This window comes from Hyperolius riggenbachi, chromosome 5 (assembly GCF_040937935.1).
Source record: "Hyperolius riggenbachi isolate aHypRig1 chromosome 5, aHypRig1.pri, whole genome shotgun sequence".
NCBI classification, from domain to species: domain Eukaryota; kingdom Metazoa; phylum Chordata; class Amphibia; order Anura; family Hyperoliidae; genus Hyperolius; species Hyperolius riggenbachi.
The window spans coordinates 193,410,790-193,435,077 of NC_090650.1; the positions used below are offsets into that span (position 1 = coordinate 193,410,790).

The 24,288-nt window shown below is 43.8% G+C and overlaps 1 protein-coding gene across 1 annotated transcript in view; it reads left to right on the forward strand.

Annotated features, from left to right (window-relative positions):
* The first annotated feature begins 1,588 nt into the window (after positions 1 to 1,588).
* VWC2 (von Willebrand factor C domain containing 2) overlaps positions 1,589 to 24,288 on the forward strand; it is a 567,725-nt gene continuing 545,025 nt past the window's right edge. Inside the window, exon 1 of the mRNA XM_068234542.1 lies at positions 1,589 to 2,454. The gene's annotated coding sequence lies outside the window, so the exon portion shown is untranslated. The remainder of the gene's footprint in view (positions 2,455 to 24,288) is intronic.

Genomic DNA, 24,288 nt, shown 5'->3' on the forward strand with positions numbered 1-24,288 from the left:
TAGATCTGTGTGACCCTACAGTTAGATATAATTGCAGTAAAATTCTTGTAAAATCTACCATTGTATTACTATGCTTAATACAAGTGTAAATATCTTTTTTTGTTAGACGCTGTTTCATTTCAGAATTCGTTTGTTGTTATAGACGGTATTTTGTTATTTAATTTCCGTTTATTCAATCTATTTAGCACTACATTTTCATTTACAAGCTATAAACGAAAAATGTTGTTTTACATTACAACTTATAATTTCGGCTATATCCCGTGCCCTTTTTCCCAGGAGCCATTTTTGATACACGTGGTGATAGTGTGCACAACCAGCCTCTGTGCCCTACTAATTTTATGAAATCCCACCTCGGGTTTTCTTTAACTCCCATCACACGAATAACTCTTAAACCCCTCCTGCCCCATGGCTAACTGTAGGTGGGTGCCTAACCTTAACCTCCCCCCACACCTAAGGCCCGTTTCACACGTGCGTTGTAATGGCAAACGGATCAGTGAAAATGGATATGATCACCAGTCGATCAGATCCGTTTTCACTCCGTTGCCACTCTGTCTCCATTCCACTGCTTCCGTTCCATTTCCCAGAATCCCCCACCCCCAAAGTGTATTTTTCTATTTAGAACGGTCCGTTTCTTCATTAGTGTGAAGAAACGTTCCGTTATCTCATTGCCCCCAATGCAGCGCTTCAGCTTCCGTTTCAGGTCCGCTGTGCTCAGCGGTCCAGAAAAATTAGTGCTGCAAGAAACTTGCAGTCCATTCAGCTGAACATATGGAATGGATCCGTTCGAACAGACAGAAGTAAACTGTTCCATAGGTTAATATTGCATACGTTTGCATCCTTTCTGTTTATACAGTATCCATTCCTTTCTGCGAACGGACTGTTTTTTTACCCTAAAGACCCCCTGGCCCCACCATAGGAACGTATTAAAAAATTTGGCTATAACTGGCATCGGTCTCACCCGATAAACAAGTAGGTGTCGGGGCGACCTGCAATGCAGGACTGCTATTTATAGTCGCAATCTGCATTGCAGGTGACCCCGGTGCCTGCTATTTTATTGGGTGAGTCCAGCGCTCAAATTTTCAGTTATAGCTGAGGTTTTAATGGGTGCCTATAGCAGCGCCCAAATGTAATGGCGTGTATTGCATCCAAATATATGTGCTCCTTAACAACAGTACTGTAGGTATATTAAACAATAATTATAATAATAATTGTACTCTTTGTATTTGAACTATTTGCTCATGTGTAACTTTTGACTTGGTCACAGACACAAATCTTACTATCTGAATATCTGAATTGGCAAACAGAATAAGAGGTGCAACCTGATTCATGCTTGCAGAAGAAAGATCAGCAGCTTTCCTTCCTGGCCTCTAAGCCATCTCTTTCTTTTCTTTTCTTCTCTCTGTTCTCTGTGGCCTGTGAAATCATACAAGTTGAGCCTCAGAAAGGCTTTGAAATCCCTATTTTGAGAAGATGTTTTCTGACTTATTGTATGCATAGGCAGAGAGAATCTCCTTCCAGCACCTCCCATCTCCCTCCTCCTGATTCTCTCCCAGCCGGAGCTCCAGATTCATAAGAGTTCAATAGAGACAGATCTTATGTGCTGTTCTCTGCATAGATTCAGTTGTGCTCATGCATTTAAATGAAATGCAAAACACTTTCATTGTGCTCAATTCTGAATTGTAATTCATTCTGTCAGATTTCTTAAAGGACTATATTCACGGCACTTTTTGTCTCATCTAGTGGATATTCCAGCAGATATAGTAGGTAGATTTGCTGTTCAGGGAAAAACCCAGCTAAATGATTTTTCCAGCAGGATGAAGTCAGTTGGCAGCACAGCTCTTCACAGCCTGTCTGGCAGTGTCAGACTGAACGTCCTGCTCCTTTAGTGACTTGCTGGACTTTACATCTCGGGTCACTGGCTTGTTCAGTCATCCAGAAAGCTAAACATTTGAACCTAGGAAGGTGACAAAGCGAGAGCGATCTTCAGTTTCATCCAGGAAGGACACCATAAATCATGGGCTGTTCCAAGCACAGCCGGGAACGCAGCTATCAAACCAGCTTTCCCGACTGACCTGGAGATGATGTTGATTCTAACTGTGATATGATGCCGCTTACCATTTTTAAGAGAAGATACAATGGCACCAAGATTCTGGGGAGCATCCACTTTCTCTGATGAGATGACAGATCTATACATGGCTTAGAGGATTGTGTTTTCAAAGACCTGTGGAGGAACATAAACAATCTTGTCCATCTATTTGCTGCAGCTTGATAAGGATGTCATGTCATCTTGTGATTTCAAGGATGAGCACAGAAAGTTTCAGGTTTTTGTAAGCTAGATATAAGGGAAGGTGGAAAGCAACAGAAAGGAGAAGTTTTAACCACAATTCAGATTTATCCCACCCACTGGAAGATCCACGTGCATTAGCTGAATTGGAACCTTCATTGTTAAAACTGGTTAGTAATTAAAAAAAAAAGGAGTTGTGATTTTGTGTCAGGATGGCTACAGCCTCTGCTATAGAGACATAATGGCATTTTTTTTGTTTTAATTTCAGATGTTGGTTTTCAGAACATAGTCGTGATAAATGACCACCAGGGTAGATTTATACATATCTGAAAAAAATATATGTTTGCAAATTGCTTTTAATCCTCTTTATTTTTTCTGCAGGCTTCTGTTAATGTATGCCATACATGCGTGAATTATAAGGAACAACATGTTGATCGTAGTAAGACTGTTTCTTTCCCGTGTACTTCAGTTAAATGCTAGCTGTAACACTGGCAAGGGGGACAATATTAGAATTGACAGGATAAGTCAGATAACACAGAGACAGCATGTGACTATCCAATAGCGCTTTAACTGCACTGTTGTAGTATAGTAGCAGCGTTTATATGGCACACACACACAAAAAAAAAAAAAAAAAACTGACCAAACGCTAACCCCCACATTTATTGCTGAGATCCGCATAGCCTCATCAGTTATGCTGTTGACAAATGGCTTTGTAAATTATAGCTTCCTTATCCCTCTTTATAGGGAAGCCTCAAAAGCCATATTATGCAAAAAGTAAGCATCCAATCATCATTTAGCGTTTACCCATTTGTTCTAAGCAGCAGAGAAAAGCAAACGTCTGCCTGCTTTACCTGGCATTAAACAATTATGCTTTACAATTACAATGATTTTGTAAGACAACTGTTAGCATCTCTTCTGTTTACATGCAGCCTTATTGTAAGAAATAACCAGCATTTCTGCTTAGATGAAAGAAAGCAACGTTACATCTTAATTATTTCACATGGTATGATGAGAGAGGCACTTGTTGATCCTGCTGAGGACAATGTTCACCCAAATCCTTTCCTCAGATTGGCTTTGGTGTGACAAATGTGGCATTTCGTGCACTCTCTGGTACTCTGACAAGTAAAAGGTTAATTGATATCCTTCTGCACTATTCAGAAAGAAAGGGCAAGGATCCCACAAGAGTTACTAATCAAATAATCTCTTTCATGTGCATCAATGCAGTACACAATTAGATTGGCATCTTGCAGTATTGTGCTTCACTGCCTGCTAGTCTGCTACTCTGTAATACATTTTAAAATATATGGAATGTATTTTTCTCTTTTTACAAGCTGACGTTATACAATGGACAACTCACCTCTGGTTATAAATGGCTTAAGCGTGGAAAGTGCTACGCATTTGATGTTATTCTGAGCTCTGATTTGTATTTTCTTGTGTGGACTGAGGGCTGTTATTTGTGGGAAAATACAAGCTGCTTTCCAGCATGTATCACAATTAACTCTCCATGGTCCTGAAGATTCTTAAACCTTTGAATATTTCCTTAATGAGTGTCATTTGGAAGGAATATCATTTGAATGGGTTTTTGTGTTTATTTGTTTATTTATGTTTGTTGTGCTTGTCCACATAACCTGTATTATGCAGCAGTGTGTTTTTCACTTGCTGTTAAACAGTGTTCAAGTGTTAAAGTGCTTGAACAAGTGTGAACCGGCCCTTAATCAGAAGGTGTGGTACAGTCACAGTTATGAGAAGTAGAAGTACTGGGATTGCTTGTAGTAAACAAACTGAGAGAATCTGTACACTGAATTGGTGTCCTTGATGGTTTAAACATTCTGATGATATTGGTTGCAGTAGTAACAGTAGTAGTAAGTAGAAAAACAACTGGAACAAAGGCGCCAAAATAATAAAAACAATCCTTTAAAAATTGATAAAAATGGGAGGAACTTTAATTGCCAACTCCGCAGTGCAACACTTTTCGCAGGATAATTCCCTCTTCATCAGGCAAATAAGGAGTAACTGAGGAAAATACAAGACACTTGGCTAAGCTGTGCATTCAAAAAGTTATGATGTATAAATAAAAATTAAAAAAAAGTTGAAAGTTAACAGATCGCAAATAGATTTTCTATATTGAAATCTACTCACATATGTAGCCATCGCTTATCAATGTTCTCACTCTTTTTTTAATGTATATATTATGGCCTTATGAATGCACAGCTTAGCCAAGTGTTTTGTATGTTCCTCAATTATTCTTTATTTGACTGATGTGGAGTTGTCAATTAAAGTTTTTTTGCTCTGCACTCATTTATACCTGTGTCTACTATGGGGAGGTAAGTCCACCACTACCTCCCACTACCTCAATTTTAAAGAGAATCTGTATTGTTAAAATCACACAAAAGTAAACATACCAGTGCGTTGGGGGACATCTCCTATTCCCCTCTGTCACAATTTCGCCGCTCCCCGCCGCATTAAAAGTATTGACAGTTTTTAAAAAGTTTGTTTATAAACAAACAAAATGGCCACCAAAACAGGAAGTAGGTTGATGTACAGTATGTCCACACATAGAAAATACATCCATACACAAGCAGGCTGTATACAGCCTCCTTTTGAATCTCAAAAGATCATTTGTGTGTTTACCATCTGTCCCCCTTCAGCTCTCATCCACTGAATAGTGACTGGCTTTTGTTTGTTGTCTGTAATTCCTCAGTATGTGTCAGCCAGCTCCTTTCACAGCCTAACAGAGGAGGATTTTTATCCAGCTCTCTTCTCACTGATATCAGAGCAGAGACGCTGCTGGCTTATGTAAATAACACACGGGAGTGTGCATAGAGGGGCCTGGAGGGGGGCGTGCATAACAGATCAGCAGGGAAGAGTTGGCAGCCTTCCAGACACAGGGTGACAAGTCCGACAGGGGAAAGATACATTGATTTATTACAGAGACGGTGACAGTAGAAAGTGCTACAGTAAGCCAGAGCACATTAGAATAGGTTTAGGAACTTGTAGGATGGTAGAAAACAGGATGCAATTTTTGTTACAGAGTCTATTTAAAAGGATTTTGGTGCCTCTGTTCCAAGGGTTCTTCTACTTGCTTGTCCACCCTTGGTGGAAGGTTGTGTTTCCTCTCTCCTCTACAGAGAGCAACGTCTTAACCTGAGTGGGAACAGGTTATATACTCCCCACTTTCCTTCACAGTGGTTACCTCAGAATCAGAAACTTTATTTCGCCAAGTGCGACCGAGGTCGTACCCGGAATTGGTTGTGGTTCACATGGCAGTAGCAACAGAGGAAGACAGAGATCGGCATAAGACAATAACAATAATACAAGCAAGACAGGCATAAGACAATAACAACGATACTAGCTAGATAAGCAAGACAGGCAAGTAACATACAGTGAAATATGCGGTTCGCTCATGATCAGTAAGTCCTCTGGGTTTGGATATTGTGCTGCTTAAGGGATAAGACAAACTTCATTCAGCCCTTAGAGTAGAGTTCTACCCAGAGCACCCACCAGGGTGACAGCTGGGTTATATTACTGGCCCGGGCTAAGTGTGCCTTGGCTGGGCTAATTTGACCTGAGTGCAGCTAGCCTGCCGATGAGAGGCAGGAGTTCAGCAGGAGGGCTGCTTGGGGAAAAAAGGTGTCTCTGCTCCTGTTAGTCCTTGGGTGGATGGTCCTGTAGTGTCGGCCCGAGGGAAGGAGCTTAAAGTAGCGGCAGCCTGGGTGGGACGGGTCCTGGGAGATCCTGTTAGCCCTTGTCTTCATTCTAGTGGTGTAGAGGAGGTCAAGAGGTGGCAGAGGAGAGCCAATGGTCCTTTCCGCTGAGCTAATGATTCTCTGAAGCTTATACTTATCACTGGTGGTTGCTCTTGCGTACCACACAATAATGGCGGAGCAGAGAGTAGCTTCAATAATGGCCTTGAGCTTAGTGGTGACCCATATTTGTGAATATAATTACTTAATTTTATTGACTGTCTCCAATAGTGTTATAATCTGCACCATCAGGGGCTCTCAGTCTTTCCTTTTATCTCCTAAAAGCCGTAGTAGTAGTAGTAGTAGTAAAAGTAGTAAGGGTAGTACCACCACCTGGCAGTTAACACGAAGTTGAAGTGAAAGTATTTGGGTTGTGGCTGGTTCACACTGCAAGAGCTTTTTCTAAGAGCTTGTGATTTGAAAGGCTCTTGTTAAAATAATGCTATGAGTTTGTTCTCACTTGATCAATGCAATTTTATATAAATCACCCATAGCATTGCAATAGTAAGAGCTTTTCAAATCACTGATGCTTGCAGTGTGAACCTAGCCTTAGCATTCGAGGCTTATTATAACTCAGTGAATTTAGTAAAGGCCTGCTTAGGGCAGTAGCCAGTGCTAATGAGGGCTTTTGAGTTCCTTTTATCCCCCTATACATTCCTAGTAGTTTGGGTCACCCTGAGCTGCTTGGTTACTCTGTTGTACTCGTCCAAGCCCTATCTCATACAGCCTTATCAATCCCTGCCATGTACTGATGAGGACCAAAAGTCCGAAACAGGCTGTCTACATGTGGGTTTGATGAGGCTGTGTAAAACTTAAAGCTATAGGCTTGCTATAAACCAGCGGTTCTGGATGCTTGCTTGGCTTAACAAGGGCAAAAAGGGATAATTTGCATATTTAGTAGGTGTGCATTGTGGGTAACCACAAATGTTCATTTATAACTGAATTATTGCAAATTTCCTTCTGTTTTAAGAAGGCAATTACACCAAGCTTTGCTTTTTTAGTAGGAGGGCTTTTGGGTTCCTTTTATCCCCCTATACATTCCTAGTAGTTTGGGTCACCCTGAGCTGCTTGGTTACTCTAATGAGGTAGTGAGGCTGCGTTCTATACAGCATCACTGTCAGACAGTGAAGTACCGACCCACTATACCTTTTCACCTTGTGTTAATTGTGAATCTCTCACAGGTATCATTATAATGCAAAGGCCTTATGCATAAAATACATGAAAAGGAAACTGCTGGTGTTAAAGCATACCTGAAATTTTTTTGGGGAAGTTAGACACTTACCTTATTAGAAGGAAGTCTCCGGATGAGGCTTCTACGGTCCTCCTACGCTTCTCCTGCCCTGCACTGAGACCCTCCAAACAAGCTGAAGATTGCTCATGGCCACACTCCCCTCCACGTATGAGTACGGCTGCACTGCTTAGGTGCAAAATTTGGCCTGCACAGTAGCATAGGGCTGCTTCTGCACAAGCAGCTGTAGGCATAAAACCCCTTAACTGTAAAATCCCTTTTCTATGGGAGGCTGAACTGTGCATGAATAAAGCATTTTAGCCTCCTGGCTGTTGGCCATGAGCACCTTACAACAGCCATTTAAATCAGCTGAATGGCTGAGGTTGTAACACGATGCATATCATCATTTGGAGCAGATGCTCTTCAATGTAAGAAAGGCATCCAAGCTGTCTTAAAAAGCCCCAGATGGGTAGTACTTACCTCAGTAATTTAAAGGCTTCCCCCATCCACCTCAGATCCACCAATCCAGTGCTGGGGTGCCCTGAATCTCTTCAGCAAGGGCTTGTCAAAGAGTGTGCATTTCCCATTGTGAACACGTACAGCTGCACCGTGTAGGCCCAGGATGCCTTGCACCTGCACAGTATCATGAAGCCTGACTGCTGGTGTAATACAGTGTGCAGTCACACAGATGCAGTGAAAGGTATGCAGTGACTGGTATACTCTCAGGTGCAGTCACACAGATGCAGTGAAAGTTATGCAGTGGCTAGTATAATACAGTGTGCAGTCACACAGATGCAGTGAAAGGTATGCACTGACTGGTATATAAAACAGTGTGCTGTCACACAGATGCAGTGAAAGGTATGCAGTGACTGGTGGTATAATACAATGTGCAGTCACACAGGTGCAGTGAAAATGTATGCACTGAATGTGCTGGGCCTGGCACAGTATAGCAATTAGCAAGGGCCAGCTGTGACAGACAGGGCTGTATATGCAGTGTCAGTGGGCCACACACAAAAAAAAACACATCACAAGAATATTAGCTCTCAAAAGAGCTGTTTTTGGGTGCTTTTTGAGCAATAAATATCAGCAAGGTGCTAGCTAACAAGAGCCTAACTAAGCTTTCCTTATCTCTGCAGCAACCTCTTTCCATTCTCTCACTAAAACAGCAGCAAACAGAGTGTGAAAATGGCCGACGCTGCTGCCTTATATGGGGGGTGGGGGCTCCAGGAGAGAGCGCAGCCACTTTGGCTGCCATGTGTCTGCTGACTGTGATGTGAAGGGTCAAAGTTTAGCCCAATGATGTAGTATAGGGGGCGGGTCAAACTCGCAATATGTTTGCACTTCGACACGAGCGTGAACCCCCTGTTGTTCCCAAAACCAAGTTTGCATGCGAACCGTTCGGGCCATCTCTAATCCTTGCAGCTCTAGCACTGAACTTTACATTAAGGGCTCTTTTGCCCTTATTAATTTACAAGTTTCTTTCTCTTCATGCTTACAGGTCTTTAGTTTCCCATTTTTGATTGAAATACCTGCATAACATCCCTGTATGAAACTCATAGACAGTCTGTATAAATACTTAAATAAATAAATAAATATACATAGCCTATTGAAAAAGTCATAGAAGATAAGATATAGTGGTCTATCAATAACTAAACTCCCTAATAGTGAAATTCCACTCTCACTAACAAATTGCTGTAGGCGTGCCACATGCATAAATGCTATACACTGTTTTAAATTATGTTTGACGCTTTATCCAGCGCTGCGTAATATGTTGGCGCTTTATAAATACAATAAATAAATAAATAAATGTGAAGCTAAACTAAAGAAGAGATTTTTTTATTTTGAATCAAAAGAAAGTGTAATTTTAATATCTCTTGACCATATGTTAGTTACGAAGCAATGCCTCAAGTGCTTTGACAAATATGTTTATCATTTCAATAGGTGTTGCTTAAAAGAAACTCTCTGACACATACTGTATATGTATATTGTAAACAGAAGCACAAGAAGAAAGAGCATCCCGGCTCCAGTTTCGGCTTTTTATAAATACATTTGTCTTCGGACTAGCCTTCTTCAATCCAGTGGAGGAAAGGCTCTCCCTTTCCCTGACAAGTACTCACAGCCCCATCAATCAGTCCATCCACCAGTGGGCACCTGCTAGCTATCTGTGTGTAGTGTTGCCAAGAAAGGTGCTATCATCATGTGTCCAGCCATTGTAAATTACTCTACCTATACATCTAATTTATGGCAAGGTGCCCCATTGCATAGAACTTTTGTAGTTTGGCACTATTGTTTCTACTTGTCCATCTTTTAATCCACTGCTACTTTACCATTAGTGATGGGCAAACTGTGGCGGGATTCATGAGGTGAATTTCTTGCATTGCAGTCTAACAGCTGACCAGCAAAACCATGAGCTAGTGTTCATAGGTTCATTCGGCAAACTGCAAAACAAATTTGCCCATCACTGCATGTAGCGCCCTGTTCTCTGCCCATTACCTCACTGCCCCCTCAGTCACCACTTTCAAAGCTGAGTTGATGTCCCTGCCAAAGCTGCATAGTGCGATGGATAGATGAACTGAATGTGGAAATGTGTGGATTCTTTTATACTTAGTTTTGCAAAACTCACAAAAATTACACATGCAAAATCAACATTACCCACAAAATCATAATCACAATCAGAATTGTTATTGTGAAAACTATGTGAAAATTTGCAGAAGCAAAATTACCCATTGCGATCAACACTAATGGGCGCGCCAGGCAGCGTGAGTGTTTTACGGTAATTTTAAAGGTTCATTCATATTGCAAATAGATTACTATTGAAGGTTAGCCTTTTAGTTTTACTCTCAAAAATTAAAAGGTATTGAAATCTGAAAACGAATATAAAAAAATGTAATGATTCAGCAGGTAAAATAAAAAAGGAAAACAGATTCACCATTTATAGTAAACTAATATCACCCAAGGTTCTCCTAGAGTTTGCTGAGTCCGATAATGTCTAACAATTATCCCCAAAAGGGATGGATGTGAAGAACAGAATATCAGCAGCGGGAGATTGCCTTGCTAGTGAGTATGCTGGGAAATGGGAGAAGACTTACTGTAGAATCTTGGGGGCATATATACTCATAGGGAAGTTCAGAGGGGGATTAATGGTGCGTGCCCAGAATCCCCCCGAGTCTGTCCCTTGTGTGTCTTTGTCTCCCCATTCATGTCTCTCATTCTTCCCCTCTCCTCTCTCTCTCTTTTCGCCATTCTCTTCTTCCCCACAGACACAAGGGGCCATATGCAATTCACTTTTTCACCTGAGTTTTCTCCTAGGTGATATTGTCATAAGTGGTCATAAAATGTTATTTAATCCACTAGCAAGCATGAAAATGCTCAAAATATTTTTGATAGTACCTCTTCAACAACTTTTTGGTACTTTTTCAGTTGTAAAATTCTGAAAATTTACTTTACAGAGAAGATGAAAATTATCTCCTAGGAGATAACTCAGGTGAAAAAAATAATTGCATATGGGCCACGGACTCTCACTCATGTATCTACCCCTTTTCCTCCTGTCTCTTGCTTTCCTCTCTCTACCTGTCGCTCACTCTCCTTTATCTCTTTCTCCCACTTTCCTGTCTCTGTCTCACCACTCTCTTCCACTCTCCCCCCCCCCCCCTAAAAAATACAAAATTCAACATTCTAAAGACTATTATTTAGTTATATAGCACTAACATCTTCTGCAGCACATTACAGAGTACATGATCATGTCACTGGCAGTCCTCAGATGAGCTCACAATCGTATCCCTACCATATTCATACTCTAATGTCCTGTCATATTATTATATTGTGTGTGTGGCTGAGAGAGACCTTTTAGGAACCCCTCTCTTGAAAATCTTGGGTTTGCCCCTGATACCCATGTGGATAGGTGGAGTAATTAATGCAGACATTCCACTCTCACTGGCTGTCACATTGTCCAGTTCTGTAGCTGTCAAATAAGTAATCTAGCATAAAGATAAATCCTTTGTCATCCTGATATCTAGTGATGAGGAAATGCCCACAATTTACTAACTCTTATCTCCTATCTTTATAATGATTCTGAGCTGTTTTTACTGTTTTTAACATGTGATAAATCAATTAGTATTCACTAAACAATTTATCTCATGCAATTCTTAAAGAGAACCCGAGGTGGGATTTAATTATATTAGTGGGGCACAGAGGCTGGTTGTGCACACTATCACCAGCCTCTGTTGCCCTATGGTGTGCCCCCAGGACCCCCCTGCGATCTGCTGTCCCCTTCGCCGTGCTAGCAACACGCAGCGTGTCGCCAGCACAATGTTTACCTATGCATGTCTGTCAGCGCCGCTCCCCCGCCTCCTCTGTATCGGCGCTACCTGCCCGCGTCCCTTCTCTCCAATCAGCGGGAGGAAAGGGACGCGGGCGGGTAGCACCGATACAGAGGAGGCGGGGGGTCGGCGCTAACAGACACCACATAGGTAAACATTGTGCTGGCGACACGCGTGTCACTAGCACGGCGGATGGGGACAGCAGATCGCAGGGGGGTCCTGGGGGCACACGATAGGGCAACAGAGGCTGGTGATAGTGTGCACAACCAGCCTCTGTGCCCCACTAATATAATTAAATCCCACCTCAGGTTCTCTTTAAAGAAAACCTGAACTGAGAATTAAAAGTAAAAAAAAAAAAAAAAAATATATATATATATATATATATATATATATATATATATATATATATGTCATACTAATGCCTGGTGCACACTATGCAATTTCCCTTCAGATAGATGGGTCAAATAGATGATTTCCAACAGGTCCAATCTGATTTCTGATTGTTTTTCTGGTCGATTTTCCAATCACTTCCACACAAAATCGATCAGAAAAACGGAAATCAGATCAAACCTGTTGGAAATTATGTATTCGATAAATTGTATGGTGCGTACTAGGCATTACCTCCTGTGTAGTCTACTCATCAATCTTTGTCCTCTCCTGCGTCCACTGTGATCAGTGGAATTCTCCGCCCTCCATTTTGAAAATGGCCATTACCCCATAACCATTCCCTGGTCAGCACACTGTTAAACTGTAATATCACTCACTTGAGCCACAGGGAAACATGGACATTACCATGCTCATCAGTTGTCCTTTTAGGTATAACTGACAGCAACTGATATATTTCAGTTCTGATAAAATCTTGTCAGAAATGGAAGGAATCAGAGAGCTCTGTTGGTGGGGAGAAAGGGGGGGGGGGTCACTAGTGTGCTGTGTCGTGTGGACCTGCAGCTTGGCCTTAAAGCTGCAGTGACCAATTTCTCTAAAAAATGTTCTGGTCACTAAGGGGGTTTACCACTGTGGTCCTCAAGAGGTTAAACAAAATTCCAAAAATAACTTTTAGTTTTTGAGAACATGGATTTTAAAGTTAAAGCAACACTTTAAAAGCAGCTATTAATTGGTAATAAGTGGTTTTAAACAGGGAAATACACTTTAAGCAATCACAGAGGTGAAGGGCAGTCCCAATGGCACCTGGCGGGTGGATGTCCGTGAGTGGATGTCACAGCAAGTGTGGGCTGACTTAAAGGAATACTATCGATTGAAACAACTTTTTTTTTAATACTCTATACAATTAGCATTATTAGTATCTTTATCAGTCAAGAGAAGCATAGATAATAAACACACATTGCTAGAATCTTTAACCCCTTACCATCATATCAATAAGATTCTTTCAGCAAGGTGATAATTAAACTATAAACTGAGGAGTTGATAGCAACTCCCCTGTGCAGAGACATGGTCTAGCCCTCTGGGAGCCGTCAGTATTAGATACATTTTGTATCTAAAACTGACAGAGGATTTTACAGCTGAGAGGAACAGCTGTGTGAGGAATCAAATTGCTCCTAGTACTTGTCCTAATGTGTGCTACAACATACAGCATTTAAAAATAAATGCATAGATCGATAGTATTCCATTAAGTAATCACTCACTGGCTAGCTAGCTGAATACCAGTATCAGATACAGTATAAGGGCAATGTAAGGAATGAAAACGCTCTTGTTGATGTGTCAATATGGCTTGGAGATGATCCTCTCAGTGCCACAGAGTCTAGCAAGGGCTGTGCTCTGGAAATGACCCCCACTTTATATACAGGAGGGGAGGGTGGAGCCTCCCCTCCTATGAATGGTTGCTAGGGTCTGACTGGGGGCCTCTGATTGGCCCAGGGATGTGAATTCTGCCCATTTTTGCCAATCGCAAAACTGGGATTTCCACCGCAATCACACCCATAACCGAATTCCGAATACTTGCAATCATGGAATTTCCGTGGCCGGCTTCCGTGATCCAGAATTGATCACGAATTCGGATTCGGCAGTCGAATAGTGGAAAAAAGCTAGTGAATCGCGGCTATTTCGTGATCATGGAAATTATCCGAGCACCACTGGTAGTCACTGACCAAACTGGGTAAATGATGTAACCCTCATGGCAAATTTAAATTACTGAAAACTGTAGATATTTTATGTGGCACTGGGAAGTGATTAGCAAAAATGCATATATTCTTTTCACATTCATTTTAACCACTTAAGGACTGCAGTCATAAAACCCCTTAAGGACCAGAGCCTTTTTTTCCATTCGGACCACTGCAGCTTTCACGGTTTATTGCTCAGTCATACAACCTACCACCTAAATGAATTTTACCTCCTTTTCTTGTCACTAATACAGCTTTCTTTCGGTGCTATTTGATTGCTGCTGCGAGTTTTACTTTTTATTATATTCATCAAAAAAGACATGAATTTTGTCAAAAAAATGACTTTTTTAACTTTCTGTGCTGACATTTTTCAAATAAAGTAAAATTTCCTATACATTTGAGCGCGAAAGTTATTCTGCTACATGTCTTTGATAAAAAAAAAACATTCAGTGTATATTTATTGGATTGGGTAAAAGTTATAGCGTTTACAAACTATGGTGCCAAAAGTGAATTTTCCCATTTTCAAGCATCTCTGACTTTTCTGCGCACCTGTCAGGTTTCATGAGGGGCTAAAATTCCAGGATAGTACAAATCCCCCCCAAATGACCCCATTTTGGAAAGAAGACATCCCAAAGTATTCAGTGAGAGGCATGGTGAGTTCATAGAAGATTTTATTTTTTGTCACAAGTTAGCGGAAAATGACACTTTGTAACAAACAAACAAAAAAAAAAAAGTTTCCATTTCTTCTAACTTGCGACAAAAAAAAATGAAATCTGCCACGGACTCACTATGCTACTCTCTGAATACCTTGAAGTGTCTACTTTCCAAAATGGGGTCATTTGTGGGGTGTGTTCACTGTCCTGGCATTTTGGGGGGTGCCTAATTGTAAGCACCCCTGTAAAGCCTAAAGATGCTCATTGGACTTTGGGCCCCTTAGCGCAGTTAGGCTGCAAAAAAGTGCCACACATGTGGTATTGCCGTACTCAGGAGAAGTAGTATAATGTGTTTTGGGGTGTATTTTTACACATACCCATGCTGGGTGGGAGAAATATCTCCGTAAATGACAATTGTTTTATTTTTTTTACACACAATTGTCAATTTATAGAGATATTTCTCCCACTCAGCATGGGTATGTGGAAAAATACACCACAAAACACATTATACTACTTCTCCTGAGTACGGCGATACCACATGTGTGGCACTTTTTTGCACCCTAACTGCGCTAAGGGGCCCAAAGTCCAATGAGTACCTTTAGGATTTCACAGGTCATTTTGAGAAATTTCGTTTCAAGACTGCTCCTCACGGTTTAGGGCCCCTAAAATGCCAGGACAGTATAGGAATCCCACAAATTACCCCATTTTAGAAAGAAGACACCCCAAGGTATTCCATTAGGAGGATGGTGAGTTCATAGAAGATTTTTTTTTTTTGTCACAAGTTAGCGGAAATTGATTTGAATTGTTTTTTTTCACAAAGTGTCATTTTCTGCTAACTTGTGACAAAAATAAAATCTTCTATGAACTCACCATACTCCTAACGGAATACCTTGGGGTGTCTTCTTTCTAAAATGGGGTCATTTGTGGGGTTCCTATACTGCCCTGGCATTTTAGGGGCCCTAAACCGCGAGGAGTAGTCTTGAAACCAAATGTCGCAAAATGACCTGTGAAATCCTAAAGGTACTCATTGGACTTTGGGCCCCTTAGCGCACTTAGGGTGCAAAAAAGTGCCACACATGTGGTACCGCCGTACTCAGGAGAAGTAGTATAATGTGTTTTGGGGTGTATTTTTACACATACAGATGCTAGGTGGGAGAAATATCTCTGTAAATGACAATTATTTGATTTTTTTTACACACAATTGTCCATTTACAGAGAGATTTCTCCCACCCAGCATGGGTATGTATAAAAATACACCTCAAAACACATTATACTACTTCTTCTGAGTACGGCGATACCACATGTGTGACACTTTTTTGCAACCTAGGTGCGCTAAGGGGCCTAACGTCCTATTCACAGGTCATTTTGAGGCATTTGGATTCTAGACTACTCCTCACGGTTTAGGGCCCCTAAAATGCCAGGGCAGTATAGGAACCCCACAAGTGACCCCATTTTAGAAAGAAGACACCCCAAGGTATTCCGTTAGGGGTATGGTGAGTTCATAGAAGATTTTTTTTTTGTCACAAGTTAGCGGAAAATGACACTTTGTGAAAAAAAAAACAATACATATCAATTTCCGCTAACTTGTGACAAAAAATAAAATCTTCTATGAACTCACCATACTCCTAACGGAATACCTTGGGGTGTCTTCTTTCTAGAATGGGGTCATTTGTGGGGTTCCAATACTGCCCTGGCATTTTAGGGGCCCTAAACCGTGAGGAGTAGTCTTGAACCCAAATGTCTCAAAATGACCTGTGAAATCCTAAAGGTACTCATTGGACTTTGGGCCCCTTAGCACAGTTAGGCTGCAAAAAAGTGTCACACATGTGGTATCGCCGTACTCAGAAGAAGTAGTATAATGTGTTTTGTGGTGTATTTTTACATATAACCATGCTGGGTGGGAGAAATATCTCTGTAAATGACACATTTTTGATTTTTTTTACACACAATTGTCCATTTACAGAGAGATTTCTTCCACCCAGCATGGGTATGTGTAAAAATACACCACAAAACACATTATACTACTTCTCCTGAGTATGACGATACTACATGTGTGACACTTTTTTGCAGCCTAGGTGCGCTAAGGGGCCCAACGTCCTATTCACAGGTCATTTTGAGGCATTTGTTTTCTAGACTACTCCCTACGGTTTAGGGCCCCTAAAATGCCAGGGCAGTATAGGAACCCCACAAGTGACCCCATTTTAGAAAGACGACACCCCAAGGTATTCCGTTAGGGGTATGGTGAGTTCATAGAAGTTTTTATTTTTTGTCACAAGTTAGTGAAAAATGACACTTTGTGAAAAAAACAATAAAAATCCAATTTCCGCTAACTTTTGACAAAAAATAAAATCTTCTATGAACTCATCATACACCTAACAGAATACCTTGGGGTGTCTTCTTTCTAAAATGGGGTCACTTGTGGGGTTCCTATACTGCCCTGGCATTTTACGGGCCCAAAACTGTGAGTAGTCTGGAAACCAAATTTCTCAAAATGACTGTTCAGGGGTATAAGCATCTGCAAATTTTGATGACAGGTGGTCTATGAGGGGGCAAATTTTGTGGAAACGGTCATAAGCAGGGTGGCCTCTTAGATGACAGGATGAATTGGGCCTGATCTGATGGATAGGAGTGCTAGGGGGGTGACAGGAGGTGATTGATGGGTGTCTCAGGGGGCGGTTAGAGGGGAAAATAGATGCAATCAATGCACTGGGGAGGTGATCGGAAGGGGGTCTGAGGGGGATCTGAGGGTTTGGCCGAGTGATCAGGAGCCCACACGGGGCAAATTAGGGCCTGATCTGATGGGTAGGTGTGCTAGGGGGTGACAGGAGGTGATTTATGGGTGTCTCAAGGTGTGATTAGAGGGGGGAAATAGATGCAAGCAATGCACTAGCGAGGTGATCAGGGCTGGGGTCTGAGGGCGTTCTGAGGTGTGGGCGGGTGATTGGGTGCCCGCAAGGGGCAGATTAGGGTCTAATCTGATGGGTAACAGTGACAGGTGGTGATAGGGGGTGATTGATGGGTAATTAGTGGGTGTTTAGAGGAGAGAATAGATGTAAACACTGCGCTTGGGAGGTGATCTGATGTCGGATCTGCGGGTGATCTATTGGTGTGGGTGGGTGATCAGATTGCCCGCAAGGGGCAGGTTAGGGGCTGATTGATGGGTGGCAGTGACAGGGGGTGATTGATGGGTGGCAGTGACAGGGGGTGATTGACAGGTGATCAGTGGGTTATTACAGGGAAGAACGGATGTAAATAATGCACTGGCGAATCGATAAGGGGGGGTTTGAGGGCAATCTGAGCGTGTGGGCGGGCGATTGGGTGCCCGCAAGGGTCTAATCTGATGGGTAACAGTGACAGGTGGTGATAGGGGGTGATTGATGGGTGATTGATGGGTAATTAGTGGGTGTTTAGAGGAGAGAATAGATGTAAACGATGGATTTGGGAGGTGATCTGATGTCGGATCTGCGGGCGATCTATTGGTGTGGGTGGGTGATCAGATTGCCCGCAAGGGGCAGGTTAGGGGCTGATTGATGGGTGGCAGTGACAGGGGGTGATTGATGGGTGGCAGTGACAGGGGGTGATTGATGGGTGGCAGTGACAGGGGGTGATTGACAGGTGATCAGTGGGTTATTACAGGGAAGAACGGATGTAATTAATGCACTGGCGAATCGATAAGGGGGGGGGGGGGGTTGAGGGCAATCTGAGCGTGTGGGCGGGCGATTGGGTGCCCGCAAGGGTCTAATCTGATGGGTAACAGTGACAGGTGGTGATAGGGGGTGATTGATGGGTGATTGATGGGTAATTAGTGGGTGTTTAGAGGAGAGAATAGATGTAAACGATGGATTTGGGAGGTGATCTGATGTCGGATCTGCGGGCGATTTATTGGTGTGGGTGGGTGATCAGATTGCCCGCAAGGGGCAGGTTAGGGGCTGATTGATGGGTGGCAGTGACAGGGGGTGATTGATGGGTGGCAGTGACAGGGGGTGATTGACAGGTGATCAGTGGGTTATTACAGGGAAGAACGGATGTAAATAATGCACTGGCGAATCGATAAGGGGGGGGGGGGGGTTGAGGGCAATCTGAGCGTGTGGGCGGGCGATTGGGTGCCCGCAAGGGTCTAATCTGATGGGTAACAGTGACAGGTGGTGATAGGGGGTGATTGATGGGTGATTGATGGGTAATTAGTGGGTGTTTAGAGGAGAGAATAGATGTAAACGATGGATTTGGGAGGTGATCTGATGTCGGATCTGCGGGCGATCTATTGGTGTGGGTGGGTGATCAGATTGCCCGCAAGGGGCAGGTTAGGGGCTGATTGATGGGTGGCAGTGACAGGGGGTGATTGACGGGTGATTGACGGGTGATTGATGGGTGATTGACGGGTGATTGACAGGTGATCAGGGGGGATAGATGCATACAGTACACAGGGGGGGGGGAGGGTCTGGGGGGGTCTGGGGAGAATCTGAGGGGTGGGGGGGTGATCAGGAGGGAGCAGGGGGCAGTTTAGGGACTAAAAAAAAAATAGCGTTGACAGATAGTGACAGGGAGTGATTGATGGGTGATTAGGGGGGTGATTGTGTGCAAATGGTGGTCTGGGGGGTGGGCAGGGGGGGGTCTGAGGGGTACTGTGGGCGATCAGGGGGCAGGGGGGGGCAGATCAGTGTGTTTGGGTGCAGACTAGGGTGGCTGCAGCCTGCCCTGGTGGTCCCTCGGACACTGGGACCACCAGGGCAGGAGGCAGCCTGTATAATACACTTTGTAAACATTACAAAGCGTATTATACGCTTCCTATCCGGGGATCGTCGGGTTAACAACCCGCCGGCGCTTCCGATTGGCCGGCGGGTTGACGTCGCGGGTGGGCGGAGCCTATTGCCGGTGGATGCGCGCGCATCCCAGCGCGCGATCCCCGGCCAGAGAGTGCCCCAGGACCTGACGCCAATCTGCGTTACGTGGTCCGGCGGCTGCCACTTTGCCGCCGCCAATATGAAGTAGGCGGTCGGCAAGTGGTTAAAATTCGACTTTCGAGCAAAAATGCCTCAAAAATAATTTTGTAATAAGTTTGTGATTTGTCCTGTATTTTCATGGTAATTTAACCAATTGAGGACCGCAGTGTTAACCCCTTCCCCCCGTAAAGACCAGGCCATTTTTAGTTGGGGTGGGGTCTGATCACTCTCCAAATGTTTTTGTTTTTTTTAATATTTATTTGCATGATTTTTAAATAAAATGTTGTGTTTTTTTATTTTTTTTACTCCCCTCCCTTCCTCCCCTGGCCTGCCTATCAGCACGATCGGCTGTGCTAGGCTTCAGCCTATTACAGCGGATCGCTTCCCTATGCCCCAGGGGGACAGCCATGTCACACGGCTGTTCCCAGTACAGCGCTGCTGCAGTTCGCAATGGTGTACAAAGTAATTAGACGGGGGTTTCGCCGTCTAACAGTCCCCCGAGCAATCACCACTCGGAGACTGAAGGTGAAGCGGAGCTCCGCCTTCCAAGCAAGAGATGTGCACGCAGCCTGCGTGCGGTCTCCTGCTAGCCCCATAAACGGCCGTTCACGCCAATCGGCGTGGAGCAGTCCTGGAGCTGCCGCACTGCTCATGCCAATTGACGTGGAGCAGTCAGCAAGTAGTTAAAAGATTTTTTTGCAGTACAAATAATGCCTTTTTGTGTTTTTCGTGGATTTTCAGATGGCCAAAAAAAAGTTAGTTTTCTTTGAGCATATTGCAAACATACAATGTATTTTTACAAACATTTTCTCAAAACTGAAAATAGCATTTTCAATGCGAAAATTACTTTGGCCAAAATTAGCACGCAACAGTGAGGCAAGTAAAGACTGCTTGAAAACATGTCATCAATGAATAGTGTGACTGACTTAATTGACAGATGTACCATCGGATGACATGACTGATGATGCTTTTACTTTGTGGGAATATAAATAAACATACTTTTAAAGAATACGCATATAAAGGATTTTGAAATGGTGCATGTGCCTTTTTTTTTCACTGTAAGCCTGCAGACACACTATGAGTGCTTTCCGAGAGCTTTTCTGACCATCAGCGCTTTTTTGCAGTAAAATCGCAGTGATCAAAGTTTTTCCGAAAAATAGCGATCGCTGCAATTTTACAGCGATTTTACCATTAATTTAATGCAAGTCAGTGGGAGTGTTTTTTGAAAAACGCTCAGAAAGCTCTGAGGATCAGAAAAGCTCTCAGAAAGCGCTCATAGTGTGTCTACAGCTTTAGCCTTTGTGAAATGATTAAAGTACCGCAGTTACCTCTCCGCCTATTAGCATCAGTGGCATGCAGATTTCTATTTGAGCCTTTTTATACTTCCTTTATTTATAACGGGGTACATAAGTCTTTTGAATTGGATTACTCTTATCCTCATGGCAGGTGAGAAAAAGACACTTGCCCCTTAACATTGGGGGGGGGGGGGGGGGGGGGTTATAAGCCTCCCTGCGTCCATTTGAAAAGGGCACCTGGAAGAAAGGGCACCTGGTGTAGCCCATATATGCCAAATTTGGCTGCAAAAGGCACCTGGTATAGCCCATATATGCAAAATTCAGCTACAAAGGGCACCTGGTGTAGCCGACAAAGCTAGTTTTAGTTTATAAAAAGGATGCTGACATAGGCAAAATTTGTTGGGCTATAAAAGGGCTCTAAAGGGTGTAATGTGTGCCAGGAGCATGACAGACGTGGCACGTTGCAATTGGCCCTTAGCACGTGGCACTTGCCACGTGTCACGTGGCATGTGTCACATGGCACTTGCCAAGTGTCACGTGGCATGTGTCACATGGCACTTGCCAAGTGTCACGTGGCACTTGCCAAGTGCCGAGTGACAGTCAGACAGCAGAGGAGAAGACACTAGTGCACACTAACTGTCACACTGCCACTGCTCACAGCACAACAGTTCTGTAGAAAGCTAACACAGTAGTACTAGTGTTCGAACAACTACTAGCAGACTGACTGCAGTACTACAGTACTAACTACACAATAACACAGTAATCCTATCCCATAATCCCTAACCTATACCTAAGGCTAATAGCTGGACAGCAGGCAGCATCTGGCCTGGTCTGTGCACAGCACAAACACAGACACATAGCAGCTGCCTGCAGCACACACTCTGATTGTCACACAAATGACATCAAGCTAATTAATGATTTAACAATAGTGTAGTGATAGTGAAGGGGTTAATCACTGAACAGCTTTCGGTTTATAACTGCTAGGCCAGCAGCACTGGAGCACACACTCTGACTGTCATACAATGACATCAATCAAGCTAATTAACAATTTAACAATAGTGTAGTGATAGTAGTGAAGCTGTTAATCACTGAACAGCTTTAGGTTTATAACTGTGTACAGCCCCCTTGCTAGGCCACCAGCACTGGAGCATGTCTCTCAGTGAGCGTTCAGCATGCTAAGACGATATGTCTCATCATGGCAGCCCTCCTTATTATACGGGGGGCTGGCCAGTGTTCCTTTCTGTAATTGGGTCCCAGGGTTTAGGCTGGGAGCCCTCTGATTGGCTCAATGACGTCAGTTGGGGCTGGCCAGGGTTCCCCTCTGTGATTGGTTGCTAGGGCTTCTGCTGGGAGCCCTCTGATTGGCTCCAGGATGTCAGCTCCCTAGTTACAGTATTTCAGATCTGGATATCCGCAATATCCACGGTTATGCGGCCAAATATCCACAGATAGCTAACCGGATTTCTAGAGAAATCCGGAATCTGATCCGGATAGCGTAAAAATGGTCGAATATCTGGAATACTGATGAGCAGCACTGGTGCCTAAACCTAACCCCCCTGGAGGTGCCTAACCCTAAGACCCACCCTGGTGGTGCCTAACCCTAAGACCCCCCTGGTGGTGCCTTATCCTATGACCCACCCTGGTGGTGCTTAACTCTAACCCCCCCCCCCCGGTGGTGCCTAACCCTAAGACCCCCCCTGGTCATTACTATGACCTAACTTCACCCTACTCTCACACAGAACCCTCCCCTAACCCTAACCCCCGAGGGGGTGCCTAACCCTAAGACCCCCCTGGTGGTGCTTAACCCTAAGACCCCCAAGGTGGTGCCTAACCCTAAGACCCCCCCAGGTAGAGGCTAACCCTAAGACTTCCCTGGTGGTGCTTAACCCTAAGACCCCCATGTGGTCCCTAACCCTAAGACTCCCCTGGTGGTGCCTTACCCTAAGACTCCCCTGGTGGTGCCTAACCCTAAGACTCCCCTGGTGGACCCTAACCCTAAGTCCCCCCTGCTGGTGCCTAAACCTAACCTCCCTTGGTGGTGCCTAACCCTAAGACCTCCCTGGGGGTGTCTGACCATAAGACCCCACCCCCCCAGTGATTACTATGACCTAACTTCTCCCTACTCTCAGACAGAACCCTCCCCTAGTGGTGCCTAACCCTAACCCCCTCTAGTGGTGCCTAAAAGCCTAAGACCACCCCCCTCGCTTGTAATGCCAAATCCTAACCCCCCCCCGACCCCTGAATCAGAAATCTCAGCTATAAAAGGGTGCCCGTTTGTAGCAGAATCAAAAACCTTGTAGCCAAAAACCTTGTAGCCGAATAAAAAAATATGGGCTACAAAGAGGTGCCCTACTGTAGCGAACGTAAAAATATGGGCTACAAAGGGGCACCCTACTGTAGCCAAATAAAATATGGGCTACCAAGGGGTGCCCGCTTATAGCCGATATCAAAACTTGGGCGCCCTTTTTACCACCTTGTAACCAATATTTGCAGAAATAACATTGATGTCTATAGAGGCACCCTTTTCATACAGGTAGCCAGTGTTGCCAACCTTTCACGTTATTTTTTACCGACAAATACCTAAAAATTTACTGACAATAGATTTTTTTTACTGACAAAATCCCCTACGCGCGGCGCACCGGAAAAATGGGCGTGGTCATGCAACAGAATGTGGGCGTGGTCATGGGTGGGGCCAAATATACATAATTTTAGTATTGCTGTAAAAGGTCTGCCAGGGAAGTTTGAGCTCTGCCATAGTGTTTTCCCCCCTTCCCCCAAAATACATGTAATCTTACAGCATTTCACCAAAAATCCACGTAATCTGGCAGAGGTTCTTCCAAAATACAGATAATATGGCAGTGGTTCCCAAAAAATAGATGTAATCTGGCAGCAGCGATTCCCCCAACATACACACAATCTGGCAGCAGTTCCCCAAAATACATTTAATCTGACAGCAGTGGTTCCCCAAAAATATGTAGCCCCAGGTCAATAGGTGTCCCCAGATTAGGTGGCCAGGGGTATAGATGTCCCCAGAACAGGTAGCCAGGGGGAGAGATGTCCCCAGAACAGGTAGCCAGGGGTACAGAGCTGGTTCTAGACTGGCACATATGAGGGGGCAGTCAAATGGATAGGAGGCAACATGTTCGAGGAAATTTGCGAGACGGAAGGTAAGTCCCGCCTGCTGCCAAACGCCACTCAGCAGTCAGCACTTAGTTCAGGAGGGGACAGCGAGGGAGGGAGAGCACTAAGGTGAGGGAAGGGGGGGGGAGATTGCCCCCCTTCTCCACCGCTGCCCACAGCTCTTCCTCCACTGCGCTGCTGTGCTGTCCTCCTGCAACAGGTCGGCCACCCTTATGGACGCTGCTGAATTCCTTACGGAATTCAGGGGCAGCTAATTTTGTATAAAAATGTACGGGCTGCCCGTAAATTTACGGGCGGTTGGCAACACTGCAGGCAGCACAGGCGCCCTTTTCATTTGATCCCGCCTCCCTGGAAGTTGAGCTGGTGGCCAGTTTTCCAGCACATACTAGAGAGACGATAAACCAGAGACATAGCAAGCATTTTTTTATGTAAAAAGTGCAATTGTGTGTGTGTGTGTGTATATATATATATATATATATATATATATATATATATATATATATATATATATATACAGTATATATATATATATATATATATATACTGCAGAAGGCCACCTGTTGGTGGA